The sequence below is a fragment of the Ochotona princeps genome, chromosome 3, assembly GCF_030435755.1.
Source record: "Ochotona princeps isolate mOchPri1 chromosome 3, mOchPri1.hap1, whole genome shotgun sequence".
Classification (NCBI taxonomy): Eukaryota; Metazoa; Chordata; class Mammalia; order Lagomorpha; family Ochotonidae; genus Ochotona; species Ochotona princeps.
The window spans coordinates 114676345-114690578 of NC_080834.1; the positions used below are offsets into that span (position 1 = coordinate 114676345).

The 14234-nt window shown below is 43.7% G+C and overlaps 1 protein-coding gene across 7 annotated transcripts in view; it reads left to right on the forward strand.

The window, feature by feature from the left end:
- The window catches only part of TNIK (TRAF2 and NCK interacting kinase), a 397078-nt gene that overhangs the window by 35776 nt on the left and 347068 nt on the right, over positions 1–14234 (forward strand). The gene's annotated exons all lie outside the window — the stretch shown is intronic.

Genomic DNA, 14234 nt, shown 5'->3' on the forward strand with positions numbered 1-14234 from the left:
CTTTCTAGGCACTTTGATGGTAGGCAGGAGTGATCTTGGAGATTGTCATGTAAGGATATCGCTATTGAAGCAGTTGAATAGCTGAAGTTGGGTGAACAGTATCATTCCCATAGAGCCGAATGGGAATGTCTCAGAGCCAGGTAGACCAGGACATTCAGAAATGTCAGGATGCAGACATGGGAATGGAGATTAAAGAAGCTAAGCATGAGATGAAAAGCAGCATGTTAAATGATTTTTAAATTGCCATGTTAACTTTCACAATCCCGAAGCTAGTTCAGTAAGTTCTCAAGTAATAGGCAACTGTAAAAATCTGTCCTTGAGGATTGTCAGTGAAACTCCAATTGGCACAGGCAGGCAAGTGTGTAGAGATCAGGGTGCAGGGACGATTGGCCAAGTCGCTTGGGGGACAGGCCTTGTTAGCAGAGACAGGTAACAGTTTTCAAAAGACCTTGCTAAGGGCTCTTCAAGTCTTCTCAGGTTGAAATAACTTAAGATATTGGTTTGCTGATTTACGTACTGAGATTTTCAACACACAAAAAGAACCTCTTGATTTTCCAGTTTATTTAAAACGCATATTTTTGAGATGTGAAAAGTAGGCTATTTAATAAAACAAGATTTACTTATTCATTTGAACAGCAGAGTGGCAGAAGTTATCCAAAACTGCAGGTGGCAATTTAGGAGGCTGTATCACAACACTGGCGGAAGAGTAGATCAATTTGTAAACATCCCATGAAATGTATGTGAGACTTGACAATTGAACCAGAGTTGCAAAATGTGAAACATGTATTCGTTCTTCAATGCATTTTGTAACACAGAGAGAATCAGGATTGTTTAAAAATTCAAGAACATAGATGGCTGTTATTGGGTTCAAATTAAAGTATAACAGTTTAAAAAATTCAACAGCCATTTATGAGCTGTGCGGTGCATTTGAGTCTTTGTGTTAGCTTCCTAGGAATGCAAACATGAATGAGGTATTGCTTCTGTCAAGAAATTCATAATTTAGTATTTAATAAGAACTTTGCTAAATATGCGTGTGAGGGAGAATGAATAAATGAATAATAGAAGCTCACAAAGGCAGGCTTAGGAAATAGTTTTCATAATTATCTTGTAAATAAGCATGTATAGGCTGTCTCCTTCAACTAGCCTTAAAGATGCCCTTAAAGATCAAGTCCTAGTGAGTTCAGGATGAAGATCTTACTGTGATGAGAGGCAAGGAACTGGAAAAGGACATGATATGTGTATGGGAAACTCATAGTGGTTATTTGTGAAGCTCTTGTAAACTCTGTAGGCTGTATCCAACTTAACCCCAGTTTCTCAAATCTATAGTCCCTCTCTGCACCACCATGCAGGATCCAATGAAAAGTGTTTGGTTTGTTCTGTGCTTTCTGGCATTGAGATTTTGTGAAGAGTCCTGGCCAGTTGTCTTGAAGACTGTCTGGTATTCTGGATTGTGGTAATTTCCTCTTGATTACATTCAGGTTAAATGTTTGTGGCCAAGAGAATGATGCTAATGTTGACTAGATGCTGCATGAGCTGGAGGGATGATGCCAGATTCTTCGCCTAACTGATGATTGACAATCTACCAATATACTATCATATATGCAAATATCTAAGAAATTGCTTGGTCCATCTTTCCAAAAAATAGTTTAGGTTATCTGTTATCCCCCCCCCCCCCCCCGCCACCAACTCAGAGGTATGTGATGTATTTGTCCCAGCTTGAATGCAGAAAAGGAGTGTTGAGCCTTGGTTTTTTCTTACCAACTCTATGGCCTTTGCTGCAGTGATGGATGGAGCCGATTGTAACAGTTGTTAGGATTGTTTTTCTGGTTCCAGTGATCTCATCATTTGTTCTGTCTCATCCATGCACTAATTCTTCTTTGCATTTGCCTTAGTTGTGATGTTGGCTTTTGTTCATCCCAAACGAAGGAGTAGAGATTTTTAAACAGAGAAATTCATAGGTTGCATGTGTATTTGCTTGACAGGTCATTCATTGGAATTTCCTATTGTTGGGTGCTGTTTCAAATGCTAGTGGTACACCCTGCCTTTACAGAGCTTACCTTTTAGCGGTAGAGACCAGTAATAAATACACCAAGCTTTGTAAAAGATTAAGCACTGATGAGTCCAATGATGAAACATTGGGGACGGTAGCTATAGAGGGTGTGGAGTTTGTTAATGAGATATGATGAGTAGAGGGCTCTTTTGAGGAGCTGATAATCTGTGCAGAAATGTTAGTAAGGCAAGGGAGTAGGCCCCACCCTGGAACAACCCCATGACAGGTACACAAACAAAACATTTTGTATGACCAACGAAGCCAAGTCAGGCTGGAGGGCTGTGAGGGCGCTGGTCAAGGGACGAGGGCTCAAATGCGGTGCAGGCTAGGGACAGGGAAGGGGAACCTTGGTAGACTGCAGCTGATAATTCTTCCTTTATTTCTAGTAAAGCAAGCATGAAAACTCTTGCCAATGAGTAATGTAAAAACAGACTCTGTCCCGAGACCTCTGGGTTAGTCTCCTGTAGTATGGAGTAGCGTTAGATAACATTTGTCAGACTTGCATTTGTTATCTCCGAGAGGATAATGCAACGACTTTAGCCAAAATGCAAATTAGTGGTGGGTTCTGCTCTTGCTTGCTGAGTATCTCTTTGTAATGATGTACAAACAGTTTTTAATCCCGTGGTGTCGTACGCACAAGGGACAGTGAAAAAGGGTTGGGAGAGCTGAACCAGCAGACTGGTGTGTGAGGGAGCTCTTGATTCTTCTTGGGCCTGAGAGGTCCCATTTATCACACTGAGATAGGCCAGCGGGGTGCTGGAAGGATGGGACAGCACGATGGATGTGAATGTTCTTCAGGAGCTGTGATGTGCTCCGCGAGGCTTAGGTATTGTTATCATTTAGACCTTTATTATAGTTTTGTTAAACAGAGGCGGTCTATTGTCTGCCTCTCGTTGGAATGGGGGATGACAAATAGTTACTTCCAGGTAAAAGGCTTCTTAAATAGTACAATCTGATCAATGCACCAGAAAGGACCTGATGAATTATTCAGCTGTTCCTGAGACCAGGCTGGCTGAACTAAGGAAATAATCACTTTCCACTCCCATATCAGCATGCTGTGTGAGACCCTATCTGGGCGAATCTTCTTGAGTTTCAATGCCAGATTAATAAGCTAGAACATTTTTGTGCTTCTTAAAGAAATTGAAATTCGAGAATGGGTGGTGCACCTGATTTAAGCAGCTGGTAAAGAAAGATTCATTACGTCTGCAGTCTGGACGGATGAGTGGATGAATTAGATGATGGATTAGATAGTTGTTGCTATGGGGGATAAAAATGGGTGATACATGGATATCGGTAATAAATTGTAACTGACATTATTGAGCACTTTATATGTGGGGCCTGACTTCTCCCCAAACCATATGAGATACTTACAATTACTATTCCACTCTGTTGAAGAAGAAAATGCTCTTTAGAGGGGTTAAGCAGCTTGTGTAGGATCAGATAGGAGATAGCACAGCTGGGAACTAACTGACTCCAGGTCTGCCCCAATGGTAAACCTATACCCTTCATCTTTGCTCTCTCAAGTTGAATCCAGATATGGGCAAGTAAGATGATTTCTTCCTCTAAGCAAAGTTCCACCCTACTAATGCCACCCCATGGATAAATGAAAAGGAAAAGGCAGTACACATGGGCCTTTCGAGGAAGAGAATAGAGTCTTTGGGTCTGCACTGGTCAAGGGAGGCTTGTTGCTGGAGGAGTTTCTCAGCAGGATCTCGCAGGATCAGCACAATTTGAGCTGGAGAAAATGAATCAGTCAGTGGTGCTCAGGGCTATCAGCAAAGAAACAGAGGTGAGAATGAACTGGGTCAGTAAGGATGCTTGGAAAAGTTAATGGAAAATGAAGTTTAAAGACATGTTTATGTGGATAAAAAGAATGTTCAAGCTCCCGACGCATGAGAAGGGTCTTCACAGAGGTCATGGAAGACGTATAGTAACAAAAACCTATGTGTGCATTCCAAAATTGTTTTTGTACCCGTATCACCAACATCCTGGAACGACGTTCAGGAACAGGTGGGTTGATGGACCTTGTCTTTTGTAGAATCGAAACCTGAACCTGTTGAAAGGTGGAAAAAGGCAAAAGGAAAAGACTGGGTTTTCTTCCATTAACATTAAAAAGCTTTAGAGGGCGTGGTGATTGAATCAGGGTTGTGTCTGAAGAGGACTCAATTTCCTGTCAGATTTAAGGACCTCCTGGAGTTGGGAAAAATGGAGTATCAGTAAAAGTCTGAGTACTTGCATTTGTATTATCACATATTTATGCACGTCTAGGTAAAAGACAATGTGCATAGATTGCTTGAGTTTTGTACAAGCTTATAAACTCTTCCGGAATCCTGCTCTGTCTGTAACGAGGATGGGTCAGGACTCTGGAGAGGAGCACTTGGTCTAGCCTAGGGACAGGTTTCCTGCTCAGCTGGGAGATGGGAATCACATTCCTGATGCTTCCAGGTTTCCTTCTCATTCTCCCGGTTCAATTGTATTGGTGTGGCCTTGTTCCCTCCGTGTAACACAATAGCTGCTGCTGATTGAAAACCTCTACCCTGGGGCTCACATCCACTGTAAGCACTGCATGGTGTTATCCCTTCCCTGCTTGCTAGGAAACTGAAACTCAGAGAGGTCGACAGCTCAAATCACATAACCTAGGCATGCTAACTGGTAGAGCTGGCATCAAACAGTAGCCCTGCCTAGGCAGAATAGCCCCCCACCTTCTCTGCTCAGTGGATACTCTGCCTGAAAGGTAAGAGTTCGGAGTATGTGAAAAGCCACTTCGGTTGGTGCGATTTAATTAAAAAACTCTAATTAGCTGTCCGTTATGTTTTTTCTTCCCTGGGATTTTCTTAACCCAGTTTTCACGCTGCTGCCTTTTTTCCTTGCTCATTCTCTAGGCATCAGTAGTGATCGGCAGCTGCTGCTTTGGGCTGCACAGGACGGTGGGGGGTGGGGGTTAAAGGCAGGAGGAAGGTGACACCAATCTGGCTGTCAGTCTTGAGTTGTCCTCAACAGGGAACAATGGAATTGCTGGACCCACCTTACCTCTGACCTTGTGGGGCAAGGACAACTTGAGAAGCATGGTTTGAGGCCCCACAGCAGAGTTAGAACAACCTATTATAAAACCAGGCAGAAAAGCCACCCACCTGCTTCTTGCAGTTCCCAGGGAGCAGAAGAGGGAAGATTCAGAGAAAAGCAATCCCCTAAGGTTTGAATAGTCGCCTTAAATGGGAAACTCCTCACTTTGTCCTTTGTGTATTCTTCTTGGGCTGCCTAGAACACCAGAGATGCTCATTAGCGAGGCACTGGTGCGGATCAGCTCCAGTGTAATTGCCAAGTTGGCCTTTCCAGACCTTACTTCTTCCTTGCCTGGCTTTAATGAGCAGTTTTATATGCAGATATAGTCTCCAGTGCTGCTAGTATTGATTTCTGGTTCTAATGTAAAATAACCTGATGTTTCTCTGCTCATCTAAATGAATATTCACAACAGGAATTCAAGCAGGAGTTTACATTGCTAATGTTCTGAAAATCTGTGTGTCCAGTACTGCATAATTATCCATTTGTTTCCACTTGGAAGACTAGACCAATAACACAAAATGAGCAATGAAGTCTTTTAATGAAATAAATTTGAAATTAAACCTATTGCAGCTCTATGAAAATACTATGGCAATTTTTTCACCCAGAGGACATTATAGTTCACATGCAACAAGCTGTAAATTTGATGATTACTGGTGATCAGAGCCAACTGTTTTATTTCTGATTTTTCCTAATAACTTCTGTCTTAGAGCTTGACAGCGAAATGAAAACTGCCCCAGTAACAAACTAGCACATCTTTTTCTGTGTTTTGACATTAAAACATGATGTCCAAGGGCTATGACATCTTCATATGCAAAACTTTGATCCACCAGGGCTCTGCCATTGGCCTTGGGTCGTAGTGGTGCCATGCAAGGGTTCTTGAGAGTAGTGTATAATGCTGGCTTCTAATGCAGTTCTCCCATTGGGACGTGGGTCCACATCTCCTTCCCTTTGAGTTTGAGTGGGTCTGATGGCTGCTTTGATGAGTGACGCATGGCACATGGCACATGGAGTGGGTGAGTCTTCAAGAACCTGCAGCCACCATTTCCTGTGCTCTGGGAGACGTCAGCAACCACACAAGAAGGATGACTGCTTGGAGCCCCCTACCCTGTGAGGAAGCCCGAAAGAGTCAACTGAGTGATGTCAGCCTGCTGGCTTCTCAGAAGGTGCAAGACTGTGGAGAAGCTAGTTTCAGCTGTGAAGTGAGAACCCCTAGAAGCATGAAAGATAAGATTGCTGAGGTTGTCATTCGAAGCAATGAAGCTTTGAGGTGGTTGGCTTTTGTTTTTTGTTTTGTTAAGTGATGGCTGCTTCTCACAGTCTAGAATTATGTATTTTGACTTCAACAGTCAGAGATTGATGGGTCTCTGGGGGCCAAAGAACCCTGGCTCTGTTACCGCTTGCCATCTGAATTCTAATGTATTTTTATGAAACTTGCCTAGCTTAGTTTACTAAATTGTGGTGAATATGAATCTCCATTCCTCCAGCAAATATCATATTCCATAGGCCAGAAGAAGCACTGGGATACATGGGAGGTCAGAACATGTAATTGGCAGGAAAGAGTGAAGATGAGTACATGAGGTATGGTATGCCGACCTGTCATATATTGCTCGCATCAAAAATAGAGAGTCAGAGAAAAATCCTTGGGCTATTTGGTCTGGATTAGGCCGTGTATGGTGTCTGCAGAGGGCAGGGTGAGGGCCCACCCTGGGCATTATGTCTGTCATATGGGTCATCACCTCAACCACACCACTGATGCAGATTATGGAGACCTTTGTATAAGACTCATCCCTTTTTTTTTTTTTTTTTTTTTGTGAGGCCAAGACACAGAGACAGGCTAGATGGACATGGAGGGCACCCATCTGCTCTCCAAATGCCTTGCAGTGCTTTTGGGGACAGGCCATGTCAGCAACTCCCGCGTCGTCACATACCCCGAGCCGAGCCTAGCGGAGGGACTAGGGTTACAAAAAGACAACACGCAGTGGGTCATTTTTGTAAAGAGAATGCCATTTATTTGAGGTCAGCCTGCCTCTTTTATAGTCTGCCCAGTTCCTCCCAGCATTTTCCCAATGCTCAAGCAACTCCTAAGCTCCCCCAGGGCATCTTAAAAAAGGGGAAGCAGGAAAGAGGAACTTGTGGTCAAGCCAGGGGCTAAATGTATCAGGCCAAGATTGCCCATCATGTTACCCCTAGAGAAACAAGCTAAGCTGTGGAGTTAACCCTTGGGAGACCGGGGCCTACAAGGCCAGACCTAAGCTACAAACTGGAAACTCACTCTCTACCTGCCTCCTGGGTGGAAGGGCTCCAGAGCCCTCCCCTGCCTCATTAGCAGGAAGCTAGAGTGGGGAGTGCAGCTGGGACTGCCACCCAGGGATTCTCACAAGACATGTGAGCATCGCAATCAACGTCTTCACTGCTACACTGAATTGCTGTTCACTTTCAACAGTCTGAGGTCGAAACCCATGTCATGACGGGGAATGCGTTTCTGGATCCCTACTAGGTGCCTGAAATGGGGGATAATACTAAACCCTGAATCGGGATTGGATTGAACTAGATCATAAGCAATTAAAACACTCTACTACACTGCAAGATGTTGAAGACTTGTGAATTGTTTCCTTCTAGAATTTTCCATGTAATATGTTTGGATTGAACACAAGCAACTGAGCCATGGCAAGGGAACCCGTGGATAACGGGGGCAGTGCTGTAAGGTGCCCGTGCCTCTTAGGCAGTCTGATCTTGGTGCTGGCAGACTGATGCAGATACAGGATGGAATAGTATTCACCTTTCAGATGCAGTTTTGCTCTTTGTGCTTTCAGGAACAAGCAGTGGTAGATGGATGGATTGTGTATCAGGTAACTTCTCTGTGTGGCAGGCACTTGCTAGGTGTTAAAGATTCTTAGAGGAGTTTCACCCTAGGGGAACTCAGGGAGGCTTTTATTCTTGCTAATTCCCTCTCCCCCCACCCCAAAAAACAAGCCTGCTATTTGTTTTCCAAATCAGCAAATCCTTTTGGATCTTCAGTGCATAGCTAGGCAAATACCAAGTTGCTTGCTGCTAATAGTGTCTTTTGCATTTCAAATTCTGATTTCCTTAAATGGTTCCCTGAGATATAAGTACAGAAAGAGAAAGAAATGGGTTAAATTAGAGCCAAATGAAAAGGAAAAGAACTATAAAGCATAGTTTGCTGTCCCACTGGGGACCCTCATGCAAAAGTACATCAACATTTAGCGGTAAATGTTGCAGTAGAAAGAAGGTGGCCTGAGAGATGCATTTTAGTCTTGTCCCATGGAGCGCAGCTGTGGTTGAAGAGTATTGATGGGCACTAACCATGGCATTTCCTAGTCTAAGACTTTCACACACCCTATTCATCTATAGTCCAGGACTGTGACGTTTAGAGAAGCTTAGCTGTCAAAATTTTGTACTGGGGCTAGGCTGGGGTTAGGAGGTGAAGGGCAGGGAAGGATGGGAGGTCAGATAAGAGATGTATATCTTGGGTGTGCCACAGTCTTTAACAGGTCATTTCATAAAATGGTCACAAGAGTCACTGGGCAAGTACTGTTAGCATCTTTCTCAACTGGTTGGTGAGGGAGCTGGGGCTCAGGGTGAGGAAATGATGTGGCTGAAGCAGTTAATGAGTTTCAGTGCCCAATTTGGATCCAGATCTGCCCACTTTCTGGTGCCTTCTGTCCCGAGGACAGTCTCCATTGCCTGACCCCTTGCTAAGAGCCTTCATGACAGCCACCTGTGCCTTGGCCCTTGCTTGACAAACTTTTTTTTTTTTTTAAAGATTTATTTTTATTACAAAGTCAGATATACAAAGAGAGGAGGAGAGACAGAGAGGAAGATCTTCCGTCCAATGATTCACTCCCAAAGTGAGCCACAACGGCCAGTGCGCGCCGATCCGAAGCCGGGATCCAGGAGCCTCTTCCAGGTCTCCTACGCGGGTGCAGGGTCCCAATGCTTTGGGCCGTCCTCGACTGCTTTCCCAGGCCACAAGCAGGGACTGGATGGGAAGTGGAGCTGCTGGGATTAGAACCGGTGCCCATATGAGATCCAATTGTGGTATTTTAGATTGCTATGTAGACCTTTTTACTCCATTTGACTTAATGAAAGCATAGAATTTGTGCAAGGCCTAGGACAGGAACATGTGTGAGAGATGCTAGGTTGGCGTGGTCGCTTTTTTTAGAAGAAGCTGCCACCAAAATAATTTTTATGGAAATTGCAGCTTGTTATGATCTCATTTTACTGTGTTGTGATTTTTGTCTTTTTTCCTCAGCCATTTATGGACATTATTATATCAGAATCTTTGCCTCCGAGTAGATGTGCACTCGCTGTTGGTTAGGAAAGCTGACTCAGAAATGAGATTACCAGAGGGATGGCAGAAGGAAGCAGCCAGGAGGCACCTGCAGCTCTGCTTTGGGCTGTGAAGTGATGTTTCTAAGACTTCAGGCAACCTAATAAGGCACAAAGGCACACAGCCCACAACGCTAGATCCATGCTCGTACTGGAAGGAGCTGATGTGTCATTGTATAAACTTAAGGAAACCTAGCATGTTGGAAGAGCCTCAACATTCTTACTAGATAGTAATGAATTAATAACTTTGACAAGCAGAGAGAGAGGTGGAGATGGGGATGAAGAGAGTGGGGAGAGAAAGAAAGAAAGCCCCCTTTGCTGGTTCACTCCTCAAATGGCTGCCAACAGCCAGTGCTGGTTCAGGCCGAAACCAGGAACTGGGAGCTCCGTCTGGGTCTCCCACAGCTAGCACTTGAGCACCTGCTGCCTGCTGGGGTACTTAACAGAAGGCTGGAATTGAGAGCAGACCGAAGGTACTCTCTGTATGGGATATAGGTAGGTATCTCAAATGGTATCTTAATATCTAAGTCAAATGTCCACTCCAGATTAAATTTTCAAAAGCAAGCTTTTGGGTTTATCTGTTTCCCTGGAAAACACAGGTGTAAATTTTGTTATCCCCTAATGAGCATTGTCCCATAGCTGGTTTGCTAGGGGCAAATGCTGTCTTCTTGCTGCGTTTTTTCTCCATGCCATCCTAGAACAGGAAAGGGGAGAATATTACCTCCAGACTGTTTGAGTGGCCTAGAGGTTAAGCCACTTGGGATTCCCATGTCCAAATTGGAGTGCCTGGGTTGGAGTCTTAACTCTGCTTTCAATTCTAGTTTCCTGCTAATGCCTATCCTGGGAAACAGCAGGTGATGGGTAAGTCAGGCAGCTGGGTCCCAGACACCCAGTTAGTCCTGGATTGAGTTGCCAGCTCCAGGATTTAGCCTGGCTTAGCCTTGGCCACTGCAGACCATCGGGAAGACAATCAGGCGGTAGAGGTTCTCTCTTTCTTCTGCCTTTCATATAAAGAAAATAAGTTAGAATTAAAATGCTATGAGTCGGGAGAATCAAGATGGCAGAATAGGGTAAGGACATGTTTAAATGGACGGAAAAACATTTAATCAGGATAAAGCAGAGAGGACATATTCCAGGAAATAGGAAAGGACATAACAACAGCAGAGTGGTACCTGGAGACTGACAGATACAGGAAAGCAGTGAAAACAATGGTGTGGTGTTGCAGTGACTGATACTCCAGCAGCATTCAGCAAACAGGCGATCTGAACTCCACCAGCAGCCGGAACTCCATCAGCAACCAGGTGGGAGGGGACTTTCACTGGGAGCTTGGGAGGTAAACCCAGACAAAGAACTGTCTGTCCTGCTGCTCTGTTCGATTTGACCAGGAGCAGAGGCAGAGCAGCAGATCCTAGACGGGCAGTGTGAGAACAGGGTGGATGTCATAGCCCAGTCAGCCCCTAGAGCAGAATTGGGTGCCATTTTGCATAAGGAGGCAAAGGCAAGGGAAAGGACTGAGCATGCGCTGAGCTGGGAGTGAACTCATTTCTGACTCTGTGAACTGCATCTACGTTGCATTCTACAGGTTCCACCAAGACAGGTCTGGGTAGCCCTAAGACCTGATGGCCAGCAGATCAAGAATTCTAGCAGTGGTATGTCAGGCGCCATTTTGTACACTGTGGCAATAGCTTTAGGACTGCAGGGGACAACAGAGACCTGCGCATGTGCTGAGCTTGCAAGAACTCACTGAGTTCTGTGGATTGTACTGGTCCTTCAGTTAAATAAAACCGACTGTGGCATCATATGGGTCAAAATAGGTGTGTGTGGCACCCAGACCGAACGTCCAACAGGTTCTGACAAGATCAGTGCCACCAACAACCTGACTATATAGGACACCTGGTGTCTCTCTAATCTTGGGACCTACTCCAACTGAAAGTGGGAGAAAGGTTGCAGAGACAACGGTGCAGCCTCAGCATAGTATCACAGGAGGTGGAGAGTGTTGAGCCAGGAGCTGGGGCTGTGGAGACCACAGTGGAAATCTAAAATGAGAACCCAGACCTGGAACTTGTTGGAGGTTGTGGCACAAGTGGCTGCAAGCAAAAAGTTGTGTAGCAAGTGCAATAAGTAAAATCGCATTGTGGACCTGTGGGTGACACAGCTTAGAAACCTACCCCAAGGAGAAGACTCTGTTAACCAGAAGTACAATGACCAAGAGCAAAAGAAGAGACAAAAACACAATGAATATTACTGAAAACTCCCCTGCAAAGGAGCAGAACCCTATGCCAGCCTCAGAGTTAACTGAGGAAGACATCGAGGAAATGGGGCACACAGAATTCATAAAACTCATTTTAAAGCTTCTTATCAACAATGAGAAGCACATACAAGAGTTCAAAGAATTTAAGGAAGCAACAAAGCAAATCAAGGCTGGTATATCAGAAATTAAGAACACAGTAGAGCAAATTAAAAGTACAGTGGAGAGTCTCCAAAATAGAATGAAGCAAGCAGAAGAAACAATCTCAGAATTGGAAGATATTTCCTGTCATCAGGGGGAAGCAAACAAAAAGCTGGAAGCAGAGCTGGATCAGGCCAAAAAAAAGTATTCAAGAATTGAAAGACACTCTTAAGAGACCAAATATAAGAGTTATGGGAGTCCCAGAAGGCACAGAAAGAGAAGCTGAGTTTGCAAATGTATTTAATGAAATAATAAAGGAAAATTTCCCTAATCTGGAGAAAGAATTGGGAAACAAGATCCAGGAGGGTCATAGAACTCCCAACAGGCTTGATCAAAAGCAATCTTCACCAAGACACATGATCATCAAGCTCTCTTCAATTGAACATAAAGAAAAGATCCTTAAATGTGCACATGAAAAAATCAACTGACTTATAAAGGAATGCCAGTTAAGCTCACAGGAGATCTCTCACAGGAAACTCTACAGGCAAGAAGAGAATGGAGTGACATATTCCAGATTCTAAAAGAAAAACATTGTCGGCCTAGGATAACATATCCAGCAAAGCTTTCTTTTGTCTTTGAAAATGAAATAAAATTCTCCCACAGTAAAGAAAAGTTGTAAGAGTTTGCGTCTTCCAAACCTGCCCTACAAATGATGCTTCAAGATGTTTTCTTGATAGAAAAGGGGAATAGCACCCAACCAAAACCAAAGGCAAATGGGAAGAACATCCCAGTAAAATGACAACAGAAGACTAAACCAATGAACAACCCATTCCTAAAATGACAGGACCAAAGCACTATCCATGTATATTAAACTCTGAATGTAAATGGCTTAAGCTCAGTCAAATGTTATAGATTAGTAGACTGGATTAAAAAACAAAACTCTTCTATTTATTGTCTAGAAGAGACACACTTCACCAACAAAAATCAGCAGAAAGTATATAGTATGGGTTTTGTTATTTTCTGTTAGTTTCATCTCTTTAAAACACTTTCTTCTGATTAAATCATTCAATGACTCGTAGATCATACAGTAGCATCATTTTCTTCAGGAAGGTTCTTGATTTTCATTTCTTCAGCTACACGTTAGTCATTTAGTAGCATGTTATTTAACCTCATGGTGTTGTTAATTTCTTTTTTCTCCCGGATGTTGATTTTGTTGTGTGGCTTTTCATTTAAGGGGATGTATAGTGGCTGTGTAATGGATACTGTCATATCTAGTAACATGTCATTTAACTTCATGGCATTGTAAATTTCTATTTTTCTTTCTATTGTTGATTTTGTATTATGACTTTTCAGTTGAGGGGATGTACAGTAGCTGTGAAATGGAGACTAACATATCCAGATGTGAGGATACAATGTAGTATGCATTTCTACTTCCAGACAAAGATGGACTTACAACGAAACTGTTCACTATATCTTGACAATAGGATTCTGGACTCTCTGCCATTGTCCATGCCCGCAATGATGGACATATGACCGTGTATGAAGAACTATATTTTAGGAATGATCTAGGGGAACTGGGGGGGGGGGGAAGGGAATTGGGGAGGGGATAAGGGAAGTGCCAGGAGCCTATGGAACTGTATCATAAAATGATAATAAAAATAATAAAATGTCAAAAAAATGCTGAGTCCAGTGAAAATATACTGTTTCAGTTGTCCTTCAAACACTCCTTTTTTATAATTAAGAAGAAATGGTTCAAAGGGAAAAAGCAAGTTCCATTGTACAAATGAAAGTTTTGGTAAATTTGGAAGGTTAACTCTGACAAGTTGATGGAATCTTACCTTTATTGAAGGTCATCTTGATGGAGGCTTGCGCTGCCTTTGTAACATTTCCTGCCCAGACGGTGGTGATGCCATGGGTTCCCACCTCTCCGCTTTCTGGCACTGACCACTGTCGGAGTGCCTTTCCTGTGCTTCTTCTACTTCCCACCTCCACTTTCTCCAGTTCTCCAGCTCCTTCTACATTCCCTCCCCTGGCCCCTTCATTTGATCGTCAGGAGTGCCTTTTGACCTTCCTCCTAACCTTTTCTTCCTGGGTCACTTCTGGGGCAGCCTCTTCCTATGCTGTTCCATCCCTCCCCACCCACATCTGCTGCAGCCAGCACCATAGCAGGGCCTGGTCCTCCTTCCCTCTCTTCCCTCTTTCCTCTAGTAGGGCCTCCTAGAATCTACCAGCAAGCACGGTGTTATCTTAGACATACAATATGGACTTAATGATTTGAGCAATGCTGTATTTCTGGATGCTTCTATGAGTTCTATCTGCAGAATGGGGATATGACCTCTTTGGCTTTGACACTGTGTTTTACTGTCAGTGGGGTGCATTGCT